Below are 6,006 nucleotides of genomic sequence, written 5' to 3' on the forward strand. Positions count from 1 at the left end.
GGTTATCTTCTGAAAACTAAAGCTAGACCTTTGGAAAAATGAGATGTTTTATAGCATTTGGGCAGCCGGTGGCTTTGTCAGGGAGGGGCCATCTCACCTGCCTATAGTTTATAAAACTTCTGTTGTGTAACCACAGGAGCGTGTGAAAAAAACGCAAACCTAATCAGAATGACAGGTTGTATAAGGAATATTCACTGACAATTTACTGACAACGATGTATTATCTAACGCGGCATTCTTGTGTGACAGAGGGTGAAAGTTATGAAAGTTGCTTTGATGGAAGAAAAAAACCTGGAAGATTTTGCTGAAATGTAGTTGCTTATGAAACACTTGCATAACGTTAATATATGCTTTATATGCTTGGAGCAATGCAATAGATAGATCAGAGAATTCTGCACAGTTATTAAATGCAAGTTTTTACATTGAATTGGATTTTGAAATCTACCAATAAATTCCTTTAAAGGGGGCTTTACACGCAGCAACATCGCTAGCGATGTCGCTGGTGAAAGTACACGCCCCCGTCGATTGTGCGTCACGGGCAAATCGCTGCCCATGGCGCACAATATTGTTAGGAGCAGTCACACAGACTTACCTGCCTAGCAACATCGCTGTGGCCGGCGAACCGCCTCCTTTCTAAGGGGGCGGTTCATGCGGCGTCACAGCGGCATCACTAAGTGGCCGCCCAATAGAAGCGGAGGAGTGGAGATGAGCGGCCCGAACATCCTGCCCACCTCCGTCCTTCCTCATTGCCGGCGGCCGCAGGTCGTCGTTCCCGAGGTGTCATACGTAGCGATGTATGCTGCCTCGGGAACGACGAACAACCTGCGTCCTCAACAATCAATGATTTTTTGAAAACGACGACCGACCGACGACCGGTTGAAACGACCGATGTGTCAACGATGGACCATTTGGTGAGTATTTTCCATCGTTAAAGGCCGCTCATTGGTGTCACACGCAACGACGTCACTAACGATGCCGGATGTGCGTCACGGAATCTGTGACCCCGGTGATATATCGTAAGATACGTCGCTGCGTGTAATGGGGCCTTAAGGACTGTTACGGTCACCGCGCCTACACCCTACACACAAGTTGGCGCCAGTCACACTTAATATATTTTATGCTGCACCTCTGTAGTCCCTTGTGGCTGCTACACCACATAGATGCAAATTTGCAGTGTTACAAGTTGCAAATGTGGCGCCCTGGACAAGCCAGGTCGTCACAGAACAACACCTACACACCCCACACTCCCGGTCAGGCACACCTAAGTCAGACAAAAACCCTTGTTGCCTTCCTCCAGGGGCTGATGTCCACACCAGGGGGGTGGGCCAGGCGGTTGGCCCCGCCCTCCGAGGAGTTCACAGTCCTGGAGGCGGGAAAAGTAGGGCAGATCAGTTTGGAAGTGGAAGTGAGAGGAAGGAAAGTGGTAGAGGAGCAGACTGAAGTTGGTCCGGGTGTGTGGCCCGGACGGATCAGCAAGGTTGGCAGACGGTGGTGACCGTCTGCAGGGGTGGCCTATTGGAGCTAACCGTAAGGACCGTGGACGGGCGGTGGCCCGGCGGTACCGGACCGGTACGCAAAGAGAGGCCAGCACCATCCGGCAGGGGCTTACGGACCCCGGCAAGGCTAGGAGTCGCCGTGAATTTGCCAAATCCGTTAGTGAAGGGAACCTCCTGGGTTTCCCAGCAGCCAAGTCCCGTCAGAAGGCAACAGTCCAACCGAGAGAGGGAAACACAACCACCGCCAAGGCTAAAGTTCCCAGGGCCAGAGCCTGCGGGCAAAAGGGGCTCCTTCAGCACCCATCCAAGCTGGGGAGCGGGTTACCGGTGGGAACCCATTGGAACCGTTACACTACATAGGTGCAGGGAAAGGCAGTCACCATCAACCTGCCGGGAGGAGAAACACCACAGCCGTCTGTGGGACCCGTCCATCCAGCCGTGTGTTTTACCGAGAACTGTGTCCTCATCATTGGCTGAGTGAGTACCACTGTGCCGTGCGGCACAGCGCTGCCCCCGCGACCCTGCACCTCGCCAGGCCCCGTAACCCGCCTGCCATCCATCCCTACCCCATCACCAGGCCCCGGGACAACCAACCCCCTACCCACGGAGGGGAGAACTAACATCCAAGTTGCTCCCAGTCATCGCTCCTGGGATCCCCGTCCAGAGCAGCGGTGGTGTCACCAATATCACCACAACCGTGGGTGGCGTCACGGACAATAACCCAAATCCTCACAATCCAATCCCCACCCTTTTCACTCACGGGCGAGGTGCGCCGCTCGAGTCCCCGGGATCCGGCCCACCGTTCGAGCCACCACCGAGCAGCAGCAGCCGCAGCAGCAGCAGCGGCCGGACCCGAGCAGTGGGAGAGCGCAGCATCCCCTCCTCCGCCCGCGATACAAACTACTCTTCACGGAGGGGCAAATGCAGTTACAAGACAAGTCCTAGCCAGAAAACGGTTCTGAATCTTTAATCATTTGCTTGTAGAATACAGATATCATGCCAGAGCATACAGAAACTGATCCTGGAGTGCAACACTAGCGTAACAACAGGAACGGCATAGAACGAAAGTGGACACCTCCTGGAACTCACCTGAGTCTGTACCCTAATGTCCCTATATGAGTCCTTCCCCCCCGTCGCCGTCACGTGCCTAGGCCCTTGCTTGCCCTAAACTTAACCTGGCTGATGAGAAGGCCAGTGAGAACACTAGTCTCACAACTAAAATAATACAACACAAGGTAGAAGAAAAATAGACACAAAAAGGAAAACATTTTGAGCCCCTCCAATGCAGCTAAACACCACAGCTGCAATAGTCATGACTCATCAGCTTCTTCCAGAGACAAGCTGTCATGATCCAGGACCGGTATTTTCTGATCCAGAGTTTCCCAGACCCAGCCTGGTCATGTCAGGGGTTAATTCCCATCAGCCTCGTTGTACTTTCTGGAAACACTATATCTGGTCTCTGCACTGGCATTCCAGCGCTGGTTATAATTTTGCTCTGCAGCATGTGACTGGCTCTGGTGAGATTTCCTGTTTGATCTGACTCCTTGTTACCGTGCCCTGACCTGTACCCTCCCCGTTCGTCCGTCTGTCCCAGTCCCTGACTTCCCACTCCTGTCAGTTGTTTGTGTTTCCCTCTGCATTCCTGATCTCCCAACTTCCAATTTGGTTCTGTTTTCTGACTTGATTTTGATCGTCCCTTTGCAGTGACTTGACTTTCCTGGCTAGACCCTGACTGTTTGACCACTCTATTGCCCCCTGGTAGTTCGCCTGTTTATTGCCTGCTGAAGTTACTCTACTGTACTTCAGCTGCCTTTCTGTTACAGTGTTATTTTGACTCTCCTTCACTACTCTGTTGCCACCTAGTGGGGTATACGCTGTACTACGTCTTACTAGCCCTTTGTACAGCGTGACACAAGCTACTTCCAAAGTGGTCAGCATAAAATGAGAATCTATAACCGGTGTCAGATTGTAAGACTTTTTATAGCGAAGGGGAGTGTTCCCAAAAGAGCTGCACCTGAAATTAAGGCTACAGAGGACAGTCAGATAGGTAAGAGTCCTTAACCTCTACAGCACTATAATAAAGTAGATACATTCAATTACTAGTTGTAGACCTGCGCATAATAAGGCATTGTGACCTTCTGGTTCCAGACTCACCAGAAGACTCCCCAGACTGTGAAACACGAGGAGAGGAGGAGGGAGGACTTACTATTACTCAAACTTGTGTCTGGTCAATCAGTCAACTTCACCAATGGCCTCAGGTTCGCCACTCTCACAGCAACCTCTGGTCACTACAATTTTAGGCTGGCGCAATCATAGCTTGCACCCACTCACTAACCAATGGCTCCCAAAGTCTCTAAGTCTCTTTACCAGATTGTCAAGTTGGTTATGGCACCTAAACCTCTCGGTTTCCTCTTGCTTCCTAGACTTTGGATCCCATTCACTCTCTCCTCTCACTCCAGCTATGCTCAGGTCTTGGTTCACATCTTCACTTACATTTTTTAATCACTGGCCCACTGCACCTGTGTTTAGACGAACTCCAGATACATTCTCAGCCGATCCATACGCATAATTATCAGCATTCATTTTATGGACATTTTAGTCCCTCTCTGGAACCACCCCAACATTCCCCAAAATGTTCAATTCTGGGTAGGGTTAATGTAAACACAAACTCTTTTTTGAAGAGGATGCCATGAATTAGCTGCGATTGTCTCATAGTTGACAGTTGGCATATATGACCACGCACTCCCCATAGTCACTGCCACACTTCTTACTCTACTACCAAAGGCATATACTACTTCCTCTGACTTCTTATATCAGCTATATAATCCAAAAAATCTCTTCTACCTTCTGTACCGCCGGCACCTTTATTTTACATAAACTCCACTACTTTGTGTGAAGCCTCCATTCCATTCTTCTTTACAACACCTTATATTCTCTTACCCCATTGCTCCACAGACACCAGCTACTTTTTGGGTCCTTCCAAAAAAACAAACAAAAAAACCTTGATTTCTTTTGTATTTTTGTGCCCTGCTCTACAAAGGCTTGCCACCTTGTGACTACAAAGCCCACCACTCATAGCCGGCGTTACAGTTGAATTTGGGAGTTCACTCGAAATTTGAGAAGGAAGTTCTATCACATCATCAAAGTTGTTCCTTACTATGTTTTGTGGTCTTTCTCAAGAACATAATAAATGTAGAGCTAAAAAATAACCTTCTGCTGTGGATCTGTCCCATCCTCGCACCTATCCCCCATTCCCATCCTCCATCTTCTTCTTTCTTTTGGTACCATGTGCTTCAGCCTTTTCCTGCATCTTCATTTCATGTCAGTAGGTTGACCAACTCAATGTCATATAATGAGTCACCCATGGCCTAATCCACACTTGGGCCGAGATACGTCGTAATGTCATGACATACATTGTGACTTTAGAAACCTACAGCAAGCCCCGGTGTAGAGAGAAGATATCAGAAGAGTACGGCACCCGCAATGCCAAGGGAAGGAGAGCCCCGATGGAACTGCACAGAGGTGAAAGGCAAGTTAACATCCTGTGACCATCCTGAAGCAGAGCATGATGCCCTCCCTTTGGAAATTGGCTGATAGGGCAGTATTCCAACATGATAACGACCTCAAACACACCTCCAAGATGACCATTGCCTCTCTAAGTGAGGGTAAAGGTGCTGGACTGGCCAAGCATTTCCATACCGAAACCCTATGGCCTCCTCAAACGGAAGGTGTAGGAGTGCAAGGTCTATAACATCCACCAGCTCCGTGATGTCATCATGGAGGATGGAAGAGGATCCAGCGGCTCCTGTGAAGCTCTAGTGACCTCCATGCCCAAGAGAGTTAAGGAAGTGCTGGAAAATAATGGTGGCCACAAGAAATGTTGATACTTTGGGCATAATTGGGCCATTTTGTTGTCAGCGGTTTAGACATTAATAGCTGTGTGTTGGGTTATTTAGAGGACACCAAGTTTACACTGTTACACAAGCTGCACACTGACACTGTACATTGTATCACAGGGTCAGATCTTCAGAGTTGTCCCATGAAAAGATAGAATATTTGCAAAAATGTGAGGGGTGTACTCACATTTATGATATACTGTATATAGTATACTTGCTTTACACAGCTGTTTATGAGGTGAAGGCTCAGGCTTGTGAAGTGCGGGGCTACGTAACACTGATTTGGGCAGGGCATTCGGAAGGCTTGTATAACCCTAGAGATGTTACATAAAGCAGCAGAGAAATATGCTGACTCGGCACGTGCACCGGAGCGACTGTACAGTGCAGAACGCACCACCGTATACCTACAGTAGGACACTCCTCTCTCTAAATTACAGGTCACCGGGAGGGTTAGGTTTTCTTGTCCAGACACATGACAGTTTATCTTCTTGTCACCTAAAGCCATGGTACAATTGAAGACTTTCTAAGTCATTTGCAAATTCTTTAAATTAAATTCCAAACTCCACATATATCAAGCAGTGAATCTCCAGAAAACAAGGAAGACCGGAGAGTATC

The sequence above is a fragment of the Anomaloglossus baeobatrachus genome, chromosome 8, assembly GCF_048569485.1.
Source record: "Anomaloglossus baeobatrachus isolate aAnoBae1 chromosome 8, aAnoBae1.hap1, whole genome shotgun sequence".
NCBI lineage: Eukaryota > Metazoa > Chordata > Amphibia > Anura > Aromobatidae > Anomaloglossus > Anomaloglossus baeobatrachus.